Raw genomic sequence first — 21159 nt, forward strand, 5'->3', positions numbered from 1 at the left:
CAGACTACAACTCCCATCAGGACTGGCAGGGCATACTGGTAGCTGGAGCATCACAGATTGCTGATCACTGTCCTATTGTACTGTGTGTATACAAAGCATTATTATTATTATTATTATTATTATTATTATTATTATTATTATTATTATATACATTGAATACATTGGCCATTGAGTATATAAACATTACAATCTCTGCTGATCTCTTCTTGAGTCTTCCTCTAAGGGTCACCTTTGCAAGATGTTTCTTCTCTTGTTACCACTTGACTAACATGCCCCCCTCCCAAACAGAGAGGTTCTCCAGCAGTGTGCATTATACAGTTTGGTGTTTCTGATTCCATATCATAAAACATACCTTATATACCACAGAACACCATAATACAGACTTAGCTGCTGCAGAACCTCATTACATACCTTAGTTTCTCCAGAGTACACACCTCAGCTGCTGAAAACACCTCGGCTGCTGCAGAGCATCATAATTCGCACCTCATCTAGAAGAGATAATCATAATACACACCTCAGCTGCTTAAATATTTAGCACACACTTCAGCTGCTGCAGAGCATCATAATACATACCTAAGCGGCTGCAGGACATTATAGGATATACCTCAGCTGCTGCAGAACTTCATAACATATACCTCAGGTGCTGCAGGACATTATAATACACACCTCAGCTGCTGCAGGACATTATAATACACACCTCAGCTGCTGCAGGACATCATAATATATACCTCAGCTGCTGCAGAACAACACAATATATACCTCCGCTGCTGTAGAACATAATAATATATATTCCAACATAAATTTTCTTGAAGTCCACAGCTCCTTAAAACTTGTAAACTTTATTTGAGATACATTAAAATTCCACACGGTTAAAAAGCGCCGACGCGTTGCGGAGGAGCACCTCCTTAATCATGGCAGGAGTAAAGTGTACAGCTTGTAGCTTTATATTGTGAAATGTACCTCCCCCAATAGAACACTCCCACATCGTGGGTTCAGGTTCATTGGGAAACCACATGATTCACATCACAAAAGGGTGAAAAAACCCGATACAGACTAACTTGCTGCACTCTAATAAATGAAAAATAAATCAGTTTTTAAGTTCATTCCTTGGGGATATCTCGTGGCTAGGTTGAGGATCCAGAACGCCTCCCTTTTTCTTAGGAGGTGCGTCCAGTCTCCCCCCCTTCGGGGTTTGTATACCTTTTCGATAACACTGATGTTAAGGCTATTGACATTACCTCCGTGTATTTCCCTAAAGTGTTTGGAGAGTCCCGACATGGACTTTTTCCCAAAACCTGGGTGTGATGTGTCACGAATGTCACTTAAGTGTTCCCCTATGCGGGTTTTAAGTTTTCTAATGGTGGACCCAACGTATTGTTTGTTGCATGACCGTACAATTACCTAGATATACTGTATGTGTGGTTTCGCAATTTATGAAATTTTTTATCTTAAAGGTACAACCTGTTACATAGGAATTGAATGTACTTTGTTTTTTAGCATGTGGGCACACTGGACATCTTGGTAGTGCACATTTATAGAAACCCTCTGTCCTTAACCAGTGTGATTGTGTGCCTATATTATTGGCTTTTCTCAATACACTGGGCGAAAGGAGGTTGCCAATAGTAATCCCTCTTCTAGCTACATATCGCACTCCAGCTGTGAGTATGTGTTCACACTTATTATCTTGGAACAATATTGGTAAATATTTTTGCATTATTTTTCGTATCTCTCTAAACTGTGGGCTGTATGGAGTTGAGAAAGTTAATGGACTGGATATTGCGGAGTGTTTATGATTATTAATTGGGTATTTCTTTCTATATTCAAGGTGATGGGTTCTATCCTTTGTTTCTGCTATATTTCTGGCTCTGTCTATGTGGTATTGCTTATACCTCAGCTGCTGCAGGACATCATAATACACACCTCAGCTGCTGCAGAACATCATAACATATACCTCAGCTGCTGCAGAACATCATAACATATACCTCAGCTGCTGCAGAACATCATAACATATACCTCAGCTGCTGCAGAATATAATACATACCTCAGCTGCTGCAGAGTATAATAATACATACCTCAGCTGCTGCAGAACATGATAATACACACCTCAGCTGCTGCAGAGTATAATACATACCTCAGCTGCTGCAGAGTATAATAATACATACCTCAGCTGCTGCAGAATATAATACATACCTCAGCTGCTGCAGAGTATAATACATACCTCAGCTGCTGCAGAGTATAATAATACATACCTCAGCTGCTGCAGAATATAATACATACCTCAGCTGCTGCAGAGTATAATAATACATACCTCAGCTGCTGCAGAGTATAATAATACATACCTCAGCTGCTGCAGAACATGATAATACATACCTCAGCTGCTGCAGAGTATAATAATACACCCCATAGCTGCTGCAGAACATGATAATACACACCTCAGCTGCTGCAGAATATAATACATACCTCAGCTGCTGCAGAGTATAATAATACACCCCTCAGCTGCTGCAGAATAGAATACACACCTCAGTTGCTGCAGAATATAATACATACCTCAGCTGCTGCAGAACATCATAATACATAACTCAGCATCAGCAGAACATGATAATATACCTCAGATACTGCAGAATATAATACTACACACTAGAGATGAGCGAATACGATTCAATCGAGTAGGTATTCGATCGAATATTGCGGTATTCGAAAGATTTGAATTCAATCGAGCAGTGTGGCGAATACGCGGGAAACATTCGAAAGCCCTCCCATCACAGTTGGCACTTTTGATCCAATGACCATGCAGGGAGGCCGTGAGGGACCCTGGGAGTACGCACGCAACGCAAAAACAGCGTCTACCCTCATTGGATGGCTGAACCACATGACCTTGAATCTTAAATACTTGGCTCCCGCCTCTCGACGGCAGATACGCTTTCAACCTAGCCAGGGAAAGATCTTGGAGCAGGGAGAGATAGTTTTTAGTAGCGTTTTGGTTAGGCAGGCTTATTACAGAACCCAAAAGTCCTTTTCAGGGCTAAGATCCAGCAAAAAAGTCATCTCTGAATCTAAAGCACTTCTCAGTGCTATGACATAGACGATAACAACAACAGCAGCAGCGGTTGTATTCATTCCAGTACCCTGTGTGTACAAGTGACTTATAGTGTCCCTGGTTTAGCCCACTAAGGGCATGTTAACATTATACATACTGTTCCAGTAGCCCACTAAGGGCACCTGATATATACTGGTCCAGTAGCCCACTAAGGGCACCTGATATATACTGGTCCAGTAGCCCACTAAGGGCACCTGATATATACTGGTCCAGTAGCCCACTAAGGGCACCTGATATATACTGTTCTAGTAGCCCAGAAAAAGGCACGTCATACATACTGTTCCAGTAGCCCAGTAAAAGGCACATGATACATATTGTTTCAGTAGCCCAGAAAAGGCACGTCATACATACTGTTCCAGTAACGTTCGTACAGCATGATGCGTGATACGCACGAATAACATGACGCTCTACAGGCGCACATTAGAATTATATATGTAACGCTGGGAAAGAAATATGAACGAAATGTGTGAACATTGCCGTAAAGCGTTCGCAAATATTTTTCCTTCGCAACTGCGGAGAGTGGCATTATACTGCGATTTTGGGGTGTTGGGTGTTGCACCCAGGCATGCTCCCCCAAATGTCCCAGTGTCATTCCGGAGGTGTTCGCATCATGTAGGTTTCATGGGGGACTTGGTGACCTTCAAGTGGTCGAATTTTGATTTCCAAGTGCCAAAATTTTTTTCCTATACAATATAATGGGATCGAATATTCGTTCGAATAGTCGAATCTCAGTGCCTATTCGATTCGAATTCTCGAAAGTGGAATATTTCACTACTCGCTCATTTCTACTACACACCTCAGCTGCAGCAGAACATGATAATAAACCTCAGATGCTGCAGAACCTCATAATACACACCTCAGCTGTAGCAGACTATGATAATACACACCCAGCTGCTGCAGAACATCATAATACATCTATCTGCTGTAGATAATCAGGATACAAACCTTGACTACTACAGTACCTAAAACACAAGGTTGGCAACCATCATAATACACACCTCCAGTACTGCATGTCTTTTTTAGCAATCGATTTTGCATAGGCAGCTTCCCTTATTTAAAAAAGAGGGTCTGCAGCAGCAGAGTGTCCAACAAAACCAATTTAGCCAGGATAATCTGGACCACAAAGGGTTGGAATTTCTGCAAACCCCACCCTAGGGTAGGCAGTCTGTAAATGCCCTCACCCCAAAGGGACCATGGAGTAGAGTTCAGAGGGTTCTCGTTTACAGTTTCTTGTTCATAATTTTTTAAAATAATGTCCGTCATTTCACTTTTTGGCTGCCTGGCATTACAATGATGGCTGCTGATACATTATTCTAGTTTAAACGGACTAATTGACCTTTGTCTTTAATTTAAATTTTTTATTAGTTTTTTAATAGTAAAAAAAAAAAGTCTGGTGTTTGCAAAAGCCGTTTGAAAATAATTTTCATGATCATAATTTTGATGTCCGTGCAGACAATGTCCGTTATTTAATACACTGTGTGAATTGGGGGTCTGTCATTTCATTGACTTCAATATATTCCACTGTGGTCAATTAAAATGCGTCAATAACGGAAGTCATTTTTAAAAAGCAAAAAGTGGATGCCTTGTCACTTTTTTTTTTTACTTAGTTTGAGCATAGCCATAGAGCAACAGCAGGGAACCAGTGGCAACAGCAGGGAACCAGTGGCAACAGCAGAGAACCAGTGGCAACAGCAGGGAACCAGTGGCAACAGCAGATAACCATTGGCAACAGCAGAGAACCAGTGGCAACAGCAGAGAACCAGTGGCAACAGCAGGGAACCAGTGGCAACAGCAGGGAACCAGTGGCAACAGCAGAGAACCAGTGGCAGCAGCAGAGAACCAGTGGCAGCAGCAGAGAACCAGTGAGATGCTCACCATTTGCTGTCTTCTGCTGGTTGGATATGTCCAGTAGGGGGAACCCTTTACCCAATCAGCAGAGGATGGGGGGAGTTAAATTTTGGGAGAAAAAGGCTGAAAACTGGACACCCCCTACAACTGAGAAAAATATTGGCCATAATAATATTTGCAATCTAAGGCTATGTTCACACACTGTATGAGACCGTCCGCTCCGTGACCCGGCCGGGTCACGTAACGGCCTGTCTCAGAAAAGATCATCCTGGCTGGTACTGCAGTACTGGTTGGATGATGCGTACGTGCGGCTCCGGACGCATGCTCCATTGTGTGCAGTGGAGAGTTCTGATGTGAGCGCGCACGGATGTGCCCGCATAGGCACTCAGCAGCGCTAAAGAGCCGCTCTCCACTACACACAATGGAGCATGCGTCCAGAGCCGCATGCTCCATAAAGTGCACTGACAGGGTTTTCAGGGTATACACTCCGGCCGGGATTCCCTCAGCCTGCAGCACAATGTAAGTATTGTAGAAATCACGGCCGTTGTAACAACGTTGTGTGAACATAGCCTAAATGTAAATTTAGGACCTTTACTATGAGGTTTATTATCTGAGTGTACTTGTGATGGTTTCCTAGGGTGTAGTGTTACTTTCTAATACAAGGAACGTGCTCCAAGTTGATAGGAATTCGATACATAACAAACAGTGTTTTTTTCCCCCCATTAGAAGTGGTTTCTTTAACTTTCAGGGATAATTTTCATTTTGGCCCGGATACTGTTTGCAAATATTAAGAGAAGTCCTGAACTGCATTCTGTATGGGGGAACCTGCTGGGACACGCAGGAGGCATACGAGGGCTCCCGACTCTGTGTAGCAAACATGTCATGCTTTTGAACAACAACAAAGACAGGGATAATATCATCACTGCCGAACAAAAGCCAGAATGAAAACCCGCGACATCGCTATTCCGAGAACACTTTGACAGCTTTAAAGCGGGCGTACTAAGCCGCCGAGATTCCATATATTTGCCATGGCCGCATACCTCAAACCGAAGAGAGCAAATGTTTGTTTCAGGTACTATTAATAATTTATATTTTGGTATTATTTTTTTTTAGTAAGGAAAAATATACCCCAAATCCAGGTATCAAAATTAAAGATTGTAGTGGAAGATGACAAATCCTCCAAATGAGGTTGTGTTTGGGCTCCACTCATCAATGTAGGTTTAAAGGGGTACTCCAGCGAAAATCTTTTTTTTATTTTTTTTTTCAAATCATCTGGCTTCAGATAGTTATATAGATTTGTAATTTACTTCTATTTAAAAACCTCTAGTCTTCCAGTACTTATCAGCTGCTTTATGTCCTGCAGGAAGTGGTGTATTCTTTCCAGTCTGACACTGTGCTCTCTGGTGCCATCCCTGTCTGTGACAGGAATTATTCAGAGCAGTAGCAAATCCCCATAGTAAACCTCTCCTACTCTGGACAATTCCTTTCTCGGACACAGGTGGCAGCAGAGAGCACTGTGTCAGGCTGAAAAGTCCTGCAGGACACACAGCAGCTGATAAGTACTGAAGGACTTGAGGTTTTTAAATAAAAGTAATTTACAAATCTATATAACTATCTGACACCAGTTGATTTGAAAGAAAAAGGTTTTCGCCGGAGAACCCCTTTAACACATTGTCCTAACTCCACCATGGCAGACTCAAGATAGTGTCTATATAAAAGAAAGGTTTGGGTTGGGATAGAGAAAACAGACACTGATAGGAACAAGTAGGAACAGCTGAAGGGGCAGTGATGCGGCTCTTTATCAATGAAACGTGAGTACAGTACTGAAATATACAGTATATATGAGCTTCATCCTTAAAGGGGTACTCTTTTTTTAATCAACTGGTGTCAGTAAGTTATACAGATAAATTACTTCTATCTATTCATATCAAGTCATCCCATACTTATCAGCTGCTGTATGTCCTGCAGGAAGTGATATATTCTTTCCAGTCTGACACAGTGATATCTACTGCCACCTCTGTCCATGTCAGGAACTGTCCAGAGCAGGAGAGGTTTTCTATAAAGATTTGCTGCTGCTCTGGACAGTTCATGTCTCGGACAGAGGTGGCAGCAGAGAGCACTGTGCCAGACTAAAAAAAAAAACAATACACCAATTCCTGCAGGACATACAGCAGCTCATAAGTACTGGAATGATTGATATTTTTAAAATAGAAATTATTTTTCAAAACTATATAACTTTCTGATACCAATTGATTTTAAAACATTTTTCCCTCTGGAGTACTCCTTTAAGGAGTTGTTAGGGAAAAGGTAAAAACTGTCACTTATACAGTATCAGCCATAACACCTCCCATCAAATATCTCTGATTGTTAGACATTTGCTGTCTTTTTCCCAATTCTTCCAGATCAACTTGAGGTTCTTCTTCCTGAATAAGACAATATCATGTTCTTCTGCGTTGTCTGCCTGGTACTTGTTGTACTACTCCTAGTTCTGACTTCTGGCTATCTAGGACTACCTTTCTGGTTATCCTCTATTTTGTTGTAGTCTGACTGGTCTCCTGCTATGGATCCCAGGCTGTCTCTGCCACCTGTACTACTGCCTCTAAGGCCGGTATTACACGGAACGATTATCGTTCGAAAAATCGTTAAATCGTTCGGATTAGAACGATAACCATTTCGTGTAATAGCAGGCAACGATTAAACGACCAACGAGAAATCGTTGATCGTTTAATAGGATCCGGACCTATTTTTATCGTTTGATCGTTCGCTCATCGTTCGCACATCGTTTGGTGGAATAAGAATTCACAGCTGAAACGTACGCAATAGCGACGACTAAACGACCGCAAAAACGATCATAAATAACGATCATCGTTTCGTGTACTTGGGCGAACGATTTCGGGTCGTTTGCCTTAGCGGTCGTTTAAGATCGTTTATCGTTAATCGTCGGAAAATTGCTTGGTGTAATAGTACCCTAATTTGTCACTTTCTGGGGACAATAACCTTGAAATCCTCCTCATACTTTCTTGAAAGTACAAGCTCAACGCTCAGCTATCTTCAGATGTCCCATATTGAGTGAATGGAGCCGAGACCAAGCATACATGCTGCTACTTCATTCAGTTGGGGAACAATTGACTTCCATTCTCGTGATCCATCGGGGTTCCAGCAGCCAGACTGCCTGGGATCAGCCAGTAATCCCTATTCTTTGTATATTTGGTAACTTTTAATCTTAGGATAACCCCTTTAAGAAGTGAAGATCAGGGAATTCCTTATGTTCTGCACTCCTCTCTAGCCATTCTAGAGTCATGAAAATGAGTGTAATCTAGAGGCGCTCCGAATATGTGACCTTCACAAAACTCAATATCAAATACAATGAACAATCTCCAAAAACACCACCTCTAGAAGAACACCACCTCTTCACCTAGACCAGATTTTCCATGATGGGTTTTCAAATCCATCATATAGTACGTACATTTGATGTCGGTAAGAGGACCCTAAAGAGACCATTTATGAGTGGTCATCTCCATTGCGTTTTACTGTACTTTAACCCCTTAAGGTCAAAGCCAATTTTCGTTTTTGCGCTTTTGCTTTTTCCACTTTCTGTTTAAAAGTCCATAGCGCTTGCTTTTTTTCACCTAGAGACTTATATGAGCTCTTATTTTTTGCGAAACCAATTGTACTTTGCAATGACAGGCTTTATTTTTCCATAAAATATGCTGCCAAACCGGGAAAAAATCATTTGCGCGGTCAAATTGAAAAAAAAAAAAAGGAATTTGTTTTGATTTCGGGGAGTTTTGCATTAACGCCATTCGCCCTATGGTAAAACTGACTTGCTATGCATGTTCCTCAAGTCGTTACGATTACAACGATATATAACATGTATAACTTTTATTGTATCTGATGGCTTGTAAAAAATTCAAACCATTGTTAACAAATATATGTTCCTTAAAATCGCTCCATTCCCAGACTTATAACGCTTTTATCCTTGGGTCTATGTGGCTGTGTGAGGTGTCATTTTTGCGCCATAATGTGTTTTTTCTATCGGCGACCAAAAATGGACTTTGGAAATTTTTTGCGCTGACGCCGTTTACCGTTAAAGATCAGGAATGTGATAATTTAATAGTTCGGACGATTACGTGCGCGGCGATACCAAATATGTTTATTTATTTGTTTCTTTTATTAATTTATATTTATAAAATGGGGAAAGGGGGGGTGATTTGGACTTTTATTAGTGGAGGGGATTTTTTTTATTAATAAAAACACTTTTTTTACATGAACTAGTAGTCCCCCTGGGGGACTTGTATATAGACAGCAAAGATCCATTTGATCGGTGATAGATTGCTTTGGCCTGCTGCAGGCCACAGCAATCTATTGCCAAGCCGGGATCAGCGTCATTGCGACGCTGAGGCCCGGCACGGGCAGAAAAATGGATCTCCCCCCCGCGATCGCATCTAGATCTCCCCCCCACTAGACACCAGGGATATCAAGTATAAAGCACTTCAGTGCAGCTGTCAGGTTTGACAGCTGCATTGAAGTGCTTAATTAGCCGGCGCGGCAACGGGACCCATGCCGGCTAATAGAGGCGCTCCCCGGCTGCAGATCACAGCCGGGAGCGGCGTTGTTCGGAGCGGGGTCCCGGTGGGACCCCCCTCTGAACTCCCCCTGCGGCACCATGAGGTGGGTCGCTAAGGGGTTAAAGGAGGGAAGAAATCTTCGGTCTTCGCTTATTAGCTGGAGAACATCTCTTCCTCTGGAGGACCCAAAAAATCCATGATCCATAGTAGAAAAACACAAACAACAGGCGCCTTGTACAGTTATTTAGATGCTGATCTGATAATTAATCTAATTTACAAAAGTGATTATTGTGCACTATAATCATTTTTCATATAACTTTTCTTGTACACTTTAACACTTAGCTAGTCAAAAACTAAAGTGAACAACCTACTTGTTAATTAATGTTGCCCCATTTGAACACAATTTGACCATAGCAGGCAATAGATTTATTTGGAGGGGTAACTGTAATATGGTCTCCCCCCCCCCCCCACCTACCTGTGGGATTTATAGTAAAGGTCATCTCATAAGGTAAAGAAGGACTGCTTGTGCATCGAGGGCTGGGTGTGACTGATACCTCTCAACTCCCTATAGTTGTACTTCAGGTACTAATCATAACAGTCTAAGGAGATGTACGTCTAACTTTTAAAGTATCACGTCCAGGTCCAGGGGCCTTATCGAGCCTTTTTCTTATATCCAATTCTATAACAGACTAGTGCATGCTAGAGTAATATACAAAATGATAGCTTTCCTGGAATCTCATCATCTCTGTACAGGAATATGACCCAGCTAAAAAGATGTCCATCCCTGCCCTTGAGAAATGCACCTGCAATTCCATGATGTTATTTAAAAGGGTATTCAATGAATCAACGTAAGAAGAATGATGCCTATAATAACGTCCTGGACATGTTATTCCTCCCCTCCCAGCCATCCAGCCTTTAGCCTCATTGTAGTGATTTATATACTGATCATTAAACATGCCGAATCTGGGTTTTATGAGCTGTATACTAAATGCCAAATGGTGAATAATCATGAAGCCTGTGAAGCTGTAGAATAAGATATTTAAAGGAACAGTCCACATAAAACTGATACTTTGTATTATTTCTACAAAAAGTATCTGCGTGGGCGGGGCATGTGCCTGAGAGTTAAAGATCACTAAAGGCTCCACCCTTGCAGGTCTTCCACTATATTAATTCAGATTTCCACTAATTATATGCAGCTGTTCTCCCCAAAATGTGTGTTATCATGGGAGAGTCAGGAGGCACAGGTGATCTCACTTCAGTGGGTTTGACTTACAAATTTGTTATATGTATGGCCAGTGTAAAGTGATGCTGTCGCCTGCCTTACTCTATGTGCTTAGATGCTGCCCATTTGATATATACCCATAAAAAACTTTTCCGTGTCTTCTTTCTGCTCTAAAATCACTTCATTTCATTGGTGGACAAAGTCACCTAGGCGGAGCTTCACAGCAGTTGGGCACTCTCCCCAGCCAGCAGATGGGGCCCAACTGCCATGAAGCCCCGCCTAGGTGACTCTGTTAACCAATGTAATAAAGCGAGAGAAAGAGGGGGTGACAGTATCACTTTAAGGGCCCATTCACACTATGGAATTGGCGCCAAGATTCCAGGCGGAACCCCCCGCACTGACTCAACACCGAATCCTGCCTTCTATCTCTTTAAATGGGAGGGTTTGTATGCCTCCGCTCAAAGGATTAACATGTCAATTCTTTGAGCGGAGAGGTGTGGAGAGTGGAGGTGTGCAAGTCCTCCCATTCGAAAAGATACAAGGCAGGTCACTGGCTGGGTGGCATTTTCAAGCTGGGTTGTGACGTCGCAGGACTGGGCAATACAAGAGACCAATGTGTGACCAGGTGGTGCTGTGCTGAGGGGGGCAGGTAAGTATCACTTGACTATTATGTTAACAACCCTCTCTGCCCTCCATGTTTTATTACTCTTGCCCAGAGTTTTCCTTAAAGTCTTGATGGACCCCCAATATTACTTCAATAAATCTTTATATTTTAATTCACAAGGTGCTGTTGATACCAGACTATGACATCATATTTGCCCTGGATTTGACCTGCAAAAGCAAATTTATAACGCACAGGAACTAATTGTGAATGACATCCATTTCTCTTAATGAAAAAGCGACACCGTACCTTTCCATTCAATAAGAAGCTCGAATAGTGGGATAGTATCTCATGGAAACATTTTTATTTTGAAGGCAACATAGCTGTGGTCTTAAACATATAGACATTTCAGTCAAAATATTCAGCTTTCCCCGCCAAGAGAAGAACACGAAAATTGAAAATGTGGCGAAGATAGAATAATTTTTCCTCTAATGGTCCCGTTCTTCAGATCTTACCTAGTTTTCCTACAGAAGCGTGAAATTCCATACATGTAATTACATAAGTGCACCGCAAGTATGTATGTCTACAGCCCCATGCTAGCGTCACCAGATCTCCTCAGCTGGATTCACTCTAATGATTATTGTCTCCACTATTTTCACTGGTATGTTTCGTCTCGATATATAGAATTTATGATAGTCTGACGTTCTTTGAAGTCTATGAGAACATTTGGTGGTATTCGGCCAAACAGAAGGTCCTTCAATTGTAGGCCTATTATTAGATCTTGGGTTGTGAAGCCAACGGGAGTCAATCTCTTTAACGGCAAAGCCTGGTTGAAGACCCCAAGAAGAAACTCTGCACTAGTTCTTGTTCCTATGTTTTCCCTCAGACTTTAGAGACTTTGCACATTAAATCTCAGGCTCCCGGCAGATTGGAATATTCTACCCTGGACTAGGCCGACAGCAGACGCTGAGATAGATGACACCTGTTCCTCATAATCTCACTGATCCGACCTTGTAATTACTCTTTATTAATGGATCTCGTGCTGTCATTATATCCCTTAATTGAGTTCATTTTAGCAAGCCAATACAAGGGAATGTCTCACTTTTTCCATATAGAGGGGTTTACACTGCAAGCCCAGAATAACTTTGTCTGAGAACCTTAGGTTTCATCTTCGGCTTGGAGACAGTCGGATTGTGACTCTCTAGATTTGATTTGCTAAATATAGCATTGAAAGAATGACTGGACAAACAGTGCGAGAGCAGAAGTTAGTGGTAGATAGATATCATCAGCGTCCATATAGTAAAAGGTCATAGGAGGAAGGGGGGGGGGGGTAGTGAATGCTAAAAAAAAAAACTGATTGGATTGGGAATAAGGATGAAGAACCAGGTCTAGGTCGTCTTTGATATACTACAACCAAAGAAAACTCAGTCACAGTCATGACTGTCTGAGGGGAAGGAAGAAGACCTTTTAGACACTGAGTGACCAAAAAACTAGTCCCATGAGAGTTAATATTGCTTGAAGTGGTTGGTGTCAGATAGCTACCTCCTGTCCCGAAACAGAGCAAAGTTTATCTGTTGTCAGTTTTCAGGGTAGCAAGCAGCTATCTGACAGCAAACATTGCTAACCATAAGGGTCCTATTACATGGACCGACTACGGCCCGATCATTTTAGTAAACGAGTGCCGATCTGCTAGATCGGCGCTCGTTTGGTGGACCTATTAGACGGCCCGATAATCGGGCAATAAGGGCTGCCCGGACATCGTTAGCGATGTCCATGAAGCCCTTGCCCAAACACCTGATACCTTATCTCTCCCCGCTTCTCTCCTGTGCACTGTAGCTTCCCGGTCCCGGCGGCAGCAGCGTCTGGGTGGCCTGTCACATCCTATGATTAGCCTTCGACCTGCCATTGGTATTACATGAAGCGATGCACAGTCGGCGCCCAATGATTTTATGTCAAAACCTAAACCAACGATCAGCCGATGATCGTTTCATTGGCTGATTTTTGTCTCTATTACACGGAGTGATAGCCGAATCAGACTGATTCGGTTGATTATTGCTCGTGTAATAGGGCCCGAACTCTCATAGGGCTAGTTTAGTGGCCACTCATTATCCAGGGGTTTTTCGTCCTCCCTCTATCAGCACAGGGTGGTGAATTAGAATGAAGGTCTAAAGCTGTGTGACACACTCTGGAAGGACACCTAAACATTTGGTCACTGATTCTAGATTGCCTTTCATATTATAATCTGCACACCATGGGGGCAACAATGTACCGTAAGATGGGAAAAGAAAGAATGTGTGTTATACTAAAGCAGGGAATGAAAAGAGGGAAAAAGGAAAACAAAAAAGGGAGGAGACCATTGGGGTCCAAGATGGCGATGGGCAGAGGGTCCAAAACATCGCTACAGGAAGTAGGGCCTACCCAAGTATTGAAGAAATAAGAGTGAAAAGAGGATATGCCAAGGTTGCACGACCAAGTATCGGGTAACTAGTCAAGGTTCTGTAGGTGGAAGAGGACTGAAAGGCTACCCAATGGTACCAGGGAGAGTTATAACAGTCTATTGTTAAGGCCAACAATTCCTTCATAGATTTCAGAGTCCTCCATTGCCGTCAGCTTTTTCTTGTCCTAAAATCTAAAGGCACAGTAGATGTATCCAAGAATTGGGAGTTTACAAGTGAAAATTACATAGAATTACTGCACATAGGGTTCAGCAGGCAGCACAGCAGGGTAGAATATGGTTAATATGTTTCAGTATTATGGGGGCATTCTGCAATATAATGTGACTGATCACTATATGGCAATACTATGGGGACAGTCTCTCTATGGTATACTATATAAGCGGTATGTGGTAATACTATGGAAACAGTCTTCAACATAATACTATACTATGCACTATACATCATGACTATGACTTATGTAATTTATGACTACTATTTGGCAGTACCATAGGGACAATCTGCATTATAGCATACATGTATAGGCACTACATGGCAATAGAAACTGGATAAGCACTATGTGGTGGTACTAGGGAAACAGTCGGACACATATTATGGTACACTGTATATCATACAATTTATGACCACTATATGGTAGTACCATGAGGACAACATGCAATATAGTACAAATGTATGGGTACTATGTGGCAATACTACTAGGACAATACTGAACATGTGTGGCAATACTATAGAATCAGTCCACAACATGGTACGGGACATTGTACGCGGTATACTATATGGCTTTCATTTCGCAGTACTATAGAAACAGTCTGGAATATGGTACAATATATTGGCACTATATACAGTATCATAAGGACAGTCTCCTTAATGTAAAAACTCTATAGGCAGCAATAGTATAGGAAAAATACCCAATATGGTACAACTGTATGGGTACTACTAGTAATAATATACGATTACTACTGGTATAACTGTATTATTTGGACATACTGTAGACACCAACTGCAACGTGGCATCCCTGTTTGGCTGCTACTATGTCATCATTGCTATGTGGCACAATTGCTGTGAAGGCAGTGATTGCTTGGTGACACTGTTGTAAAACACTACTAACGCTATGATGATACATCCCTGCCTTCCCATAATATAAACGTCAGACCTCTCATACTTATCCATGACATAGTCGGGATCTATATTTTCAGGACTCACGAATGATTGACTCCAACTAGTAATGCTGAGGCTTTACAAGGAGAGAACGCTTGTAAAATGCTTCTCCCCCAGCCTGATACACGCACCATAATAAAGTCATTGTCCATTATTACATCTCTTTAGAACAATGAGCAGCCGCTGTGATAGGTTTATGGCAGGATATTAACAAACTCACTTTTCCTCCTTATGACTAAGGCATTGAATGGCTTCTCCTTGTAATTACACCTAATATTACCTACCGGGGTCCCGGGTGGTAGTGACTATTGTGAACCGCCATAAAATGCATGACCTGCTGGGTATGCAGGAACTGATGCCATTTGTGTCCTGATCATTTTAGCTATAGGAGCACAATTGTTTGAGATCTATTATATAGAATATAGGATCTGATGCCATATGGAACCCACAGCCTGGTGCAGGTCACCACCTAGACCCTGCATAGTTACATATATAGGTTTATCAATGATCTGAAAACTCATTGGCGCCAATGTTGGCCACAATTTGTAAGTCTGTTCAGGACTATAGTGATAGAGAAGTGGTCTCCAACCTGGGGCTCTCCAACTGTTGCAAAACTACAACTTCCAGCATGCCCTGAAAGGGCAACACTTTGAAGGCCATAGGTTGGGGACCACTGCTACAGAGAGGTAGTATTCACACCTGGGCCTTTATGACCAAAGAGGACCAAATGGCAGTATTATCATGGTAGCTGGTGGGGCTGTTACACTTCGATATACCTAGAACTGTAACTTCACAAAGATTTAAAAAAAAAAAAAAAATCTGTAGAAAAAAGGCTCTGCCCAATCTATCACGCAGGCTGCAACTCATACCTTTTGAAGTGATTGCTGCTGAACTGCAATATCAGGCACAGTCCTTGGACAGATGTGGTGCTCTTTCTGTAAGAATGAAAAAATGGTATTAATTATTGTACTTGATAAATATATATATATATATATATATATATATATATATATATATATATAGTATTTTCCTGCATATAAGACTACTTTTTAACCCAGGAAAATCTTCTTATACGCTAGGTGTCTTCTCATAGGGCAGGTGCTGAAAAACTTTTGAGCCGGACTGGAGAATCTGCAGTCGACGCATACAGTGGGGGGAGCTCAAAACTGTCTGCATCCCCGCTGTATGAAAGGCAGAGCAAGCTGCAGGCATCCAAGGTATGGGAAAAATAGAGATGATACAGTGGCACTGTGCCGAGAAAAAAACACCTCTTTCACCCATCTGGCCGTCCTTGTATCCTACCGGTATTACTGTACCTCCTTCTCTGCCTCTCAGATCTCACTGCCGTCTGATGTTTTTTATTAATTTTTATATGGTGTGCGTTGGAAGAGGGGTAGTCTTATACGGCAAGTATATTCCAAACTCTATATTTTAGCTGGAAAAGTTGGGGCCCTCTTATACGTCTAGTCGTCTTATATAGGTACATAATATTTATTTAAAAACAATATTTACTTGATAATAATAGTGACATTAAAATGAAACACTGACACTATAAAGAAAATATCAAAACATAGAAAACAAAACCTTACACAACTGCATCATTATAAAAAAAAAAATAAAAGTAAATATATATATATATATATATATATATATATATATATATATATATATGTACCCATGTAATATCATGCTCTTTATAATGATAGTATCATTGAAATCAAATGCTAACCTACATGACTCTATAGAAAAAAAATGTACATCAAAATCATGAAAAAAAGCAAGTGCACCCTTAGGGTCCTATTCCATGGGCCGAGGAGGGCCCGATCAACGATGTAAACGAGCGGCGATCTGCTAGATCGCTGCTCGTTTACTGGGCCTATTCCACGGCCCGAAGATCGTTGAGCGACGGCTGCAAGGATATTGTTACTGATGTCCTTGCAGCAGCAGTAATACATTACCTGCAGGTCTTCTCCGCGATGTCTTCATCCCAGGGTCCCGCGCGCTCTATCTTCTGAATGGCCGGTCAGCTGACAGGCCACACTCAGCCAATCACAGGCAGCGGTGGTCCCGGCCTGTGATTGGCTGAGCGCTCCGTCAGCTGACCGGCCATTCAGAAGATAGAGAGCGCGGAACCCTGGGATGAAGACAGCGCGGAGAAGCCCTGACAGGTAATGTATGATGCTGCTGCTGTCAAATCGTCGGTCGCCCGCCGCGCACCGCTATTCAACCGTAGCGATGCGCGGTGGGGGAACGATGATTTTAGGTCTGGCCCTAAATGAACGATCAGCCGATGACACAATCATCGGCTGATCGTTCTCTCTATTTCACCGAACGATAATCGTCTGAATCGGGCCAAATGGGGCCGATCCGGCCGATTATCGTCACTGTGGAATAGGGCCCTTAGGCTATGTTCACACAGTATTTGCGTCAATCTTTTGGTCAAAATTTATAATGGAAAAATTTGCCCAATTTCTCTGTTTTCAACCCACTCCTGATTTTGGCTGAAAAAACACCGACGGAAATACTCCGTGTGAACATAGCCTTAAGGTGTACTGCAAACTTATAACTTAAACAAGAAATGCTTAAACAAATTATTACTATTTTATTAATTATTTAATTATTTTTATTTTTTATATATAGTTAAAGGAAAATAAAAAAAATACCTTTGTATAATTTCTAGAATATTTTCTAGCAATTTATGTTTTTTTATTTATTTATTTTTTTTTTTTTCTCCCTATTAAACTTTTCAGTCCTTTCTCAATTTCCTGCTAGAAAGAACTTAGCCTCATGAAGGGGATGAGAATTACATTGCAGAGTTCAAAGCCCTGTGGTCCATTGGCCGGCAGATAAAGGGCCGGTATAAGCTAAGTAGGATGGGGCTTGGGATAAGATAATAGAAAGTAAGGAGAGGAAACAATTCCCTTCTCTAAAGCCCAGTATGAGATCTTCATCTGCTGGTCCCAGTAACCTTTTCCCAGTTAATTATTACAGGTCTCAGCCTGCAGTTCCAACTCGCTGCTCCGCTAGAAATGACAATTAATTTAAGACTAATAGGATTTTAAACTCAAACCAATCCATGGAGGTTTTATGGGGGGAATATGAATACACTTAAGAGAGAGCCAGCTGAGGGTGGGGAGACAGTTAAGGATTTGGCAGGACGGATAAAAGAATTAGGGATGAAGGGAGGCTACTGATCTTAAATCCCTTTTAGTGGATTGGGGATTGCTGCTAAAGATTTAATTTCCACTTGCTCACAAACCACCGCCGTCGCTGAAGAAATGGATGATCATATTCTCTCGGCTCCATTGAGAGCCTGATTCATGCACACGCTATCCTGTTAATTATACACAGCAGGCCGCAACACTTACACCCATGTGCCTCTCCGGGAGATTTAGCAACACAAGGACTGTTACACTGGGGGACGCTTGCCAAAAAACTGCTGCTTCTATGTTAACTAGAAGCTTTAACTTCGATAAGACAGACATGTTTCATTTCTATTAATTTTCTTTTTCCCCATTCAATATCTGTGGCAGGACCCCCCACCTACCATTTACACTGGGTTTAAACTGCTTTTTTGCTATCTGTTGTTTTTTTTCCCCCCGTGTTTTATGCAAAAAGTGGATGAAAAAACAGGTGCATTTGTGTGCATGCATTTTGATCCGTTTTTCCTTAAACTTCTATAATAAATTTTTTTTTAAATGGATCAAAGTGCATCTGTTTTTTTAGCATACACAAAAATGTGGTTGACCATGCTGTGCTTTTTTTCTTTTTTTTTTTTATAATGCAGGTCAATGGAAAAACGGATTGAAACAGATTCAGACAAATGCATCTGTTTTTCATCCATTAATAGCAGAAAGCGGATGAAAAAAAACAAATCGCAAAACCCGTAGTGTGAACCCATCCTTATAATACTGGGATTTGCATATGTTTTTTTGGGGTCTGCGCCCCCTGTACCCCTGTAGTTATGGTTCTGCTTGTGTATATTTAAAAAAAATGCCTGTTAGCATTTAACCTGTTTAAAAGGGTCATTTAAAGGGATAGTTTTTTTTGTTTTTTTTTAACAGGGGGCATCTTTTACATAGAATTACCATTGCTCGGTATGGATACCAATCAAGTCTTGTTTGTTTAAAGTAGTGTTTTTAGACTCCCTGATCATTGTACTGTAAGTGGAGAGCCACATGAACAACCACTAGATTGTCTGTGCGCTCCTCACTTACATAATTGTTGGAAGCACATCCCTGTTTAAGCTGCCGACTAATGGTAATTTTTAGGGCTGGTGATCAGGCAATGAACAAGAGTTTCTTAGCTACGAGTGATCCTGGCTACGGGTGGGAGTAGGACTAGTCTCCCCTCTGAGATGTAAATTTGTAGATTAGATTGCAGGGATCAATGAGTGATGGCAAAATACTGTACAATATGCTCTGTATAAATATAGGAATAATAATTCAATGGACGATGAGCTGCCGTTACCCAGCATGGCCTTCATAGAGAGCACAGACCTGTCCGCTTCTTGTATGCCGGTGCCCCCTGTTGATCAGCAGGGGGCGCTAAGTGTCCATTCCCCACCCATGTGACATTGATGACCCATCCTAAGGATAGCAATATAGAAAGAATGCCAAAGACATGAAATGCTAATACAATGCATGAAAAGGTGATGCATGCAGGTTTTGCTTAACAGCTTCTTCAGGGGAAAGGAGGACATTGATCCATAAAGAGGAGAGCTGTTTCATCAAAAGGCAAAATTATGTACCTGCATATGGGAAAGAGCGATACCTGATTGTGTTACATCCCAAATTAAGGGAAGGAATGAATGCAGGACATAGAGAATAGACAACTGGAATGGGGAACCTTTAGGCCCCCAGCTGCTGCAAAACTACAATTTCCGTCATTCCCAATGGGAATTGTTGTTTTGCAACAGCTGGAAGGATGGTATAGGCATGGTATATCTATGAATCGTCAGTCGCTCTATGAGGCGTCATAATAAGTACTGTATATATGACGGCCAATTCGGGTATATATCATCAGGCATCTGTGAGCCAGGAAAGTTGCAGATATAGATTCCCCATTTCTCAAATGTTTCCATTGGGCCCACCGATGTGTGAGCTAGAAGGCGATGAGATGGTGACTGTGACAAATAATATGTCTTTCCAGCCAAAGGATATAGCAACTGTAGATGACTCAGGCTGAGAAGTTTGCTGCTCCGTAACGTTTTCTGGAGCCTTCTGTAACGTAGACCCATAGATAATAATGGAGGTCGAATAACATAGGACAATGTAATTTACAGTAAAAAATGTCAAAATCTATGGGATTTTGGAATTGGCGCTGTAGGAGCTGCAGTAGTGGCCGAGCTTTATTAATGGTTATTTGCTCGGAGAGCTCACATTCCTCCCCATAATGCAATTGTCAAGGGCAATTTTTAGGTCAAAGAATAATTTAAAGTTTTACTTAACAAACCTAAGCTGCGCACATATACATTTCCTCCATAGGGAGCCGCTACAACGTCAGGGTTAATATGTACTGACTTCTGCTCTCCCCGGGGAACCATAAGGAGATTATTTGTAAGAGTTTTCACTCCGGATAAAGCTGCTCTCTGTTCAAGTAGAATTTTCCCCATCATTTATTTCATATTTATTTTAATATATTGCTACTTATCCATAAGAGTGGCAACAACAACACCACCTCTGTAGAGTAGGACCATACATTATTTACTATGGCTGGAGTGCAAGCTCCTAAGACAAGACCGTATTTAGTTTTCTTTGTATACGATGACTCTGGGGGAAACCTTATATTTAATACCGGTTTATGTCTATACTATACTGTAACTAACTTCACCACTCTGAATGCAGTGTACTATACTATAGAAACCTACTATTTTACATAATGTATTACTATGCTATACTCTGCTATACTTACATATGCTACATATCATATGCTATACTCTTCAGCCATGTTATTCAGAATGGCCTGCTGGGGGAATAGCATATTTACCAGGGATAGGAATATAGGGGAAAAACCCTAGCAACCAATCAGATTCCACCTTTCATTTTCCAAAGAGTCTGTGAGGAATGAAAGGTGGAATCTGATTGGTTGCTAGGGGCAACTGAGCCAGTTTCACTTTACACCATGTTTGATAAATCTCCCCCATAGTGTATAGGGTCCTATTACACGGCCCGATTATACACTGTAAGGCTATGTTCACACTACATATTTGA

At 41.6% G+C, this 21159-nt stretch overlaps 1 long non-coding RNA gene across 1 annotated transcript; it reads right to left on the bottom strand.

The window, feature by feature from the left end:
• Positions 1–410: 410 nt before the first annotated feature.
• Positions 411–20945, bottom strand: LOC138769985 (uncharacterized). Its single transcript, XR_011359364.1, has 3 exons — positions 20861–20945; positions 15817–15882; positions 411–488 (listed from the first exon to the last, which is right to left on the bottom strand). It is a non-coding gene; the product is annotated as an uncharacterized lncRNA (long non-coding RNA).
• Positions 20946–21159: the final 214 nt, after the last annotated feature.

Source organism: Dendropsophus ebraccatus, chromosome 12 (genome assembly GCF_027789765.1).
Source record: "Dendropsophus ebraccatus isolate aDenEbr1 chromosome 12, aDenEbr1.pat, whole genome shotgun sequence".
NCBI lineage: Eukaryota > Metazoa > Chordata > Amphibia > Anura > Hylidae > Dendropsophus > Dendropsophus ebraccatus.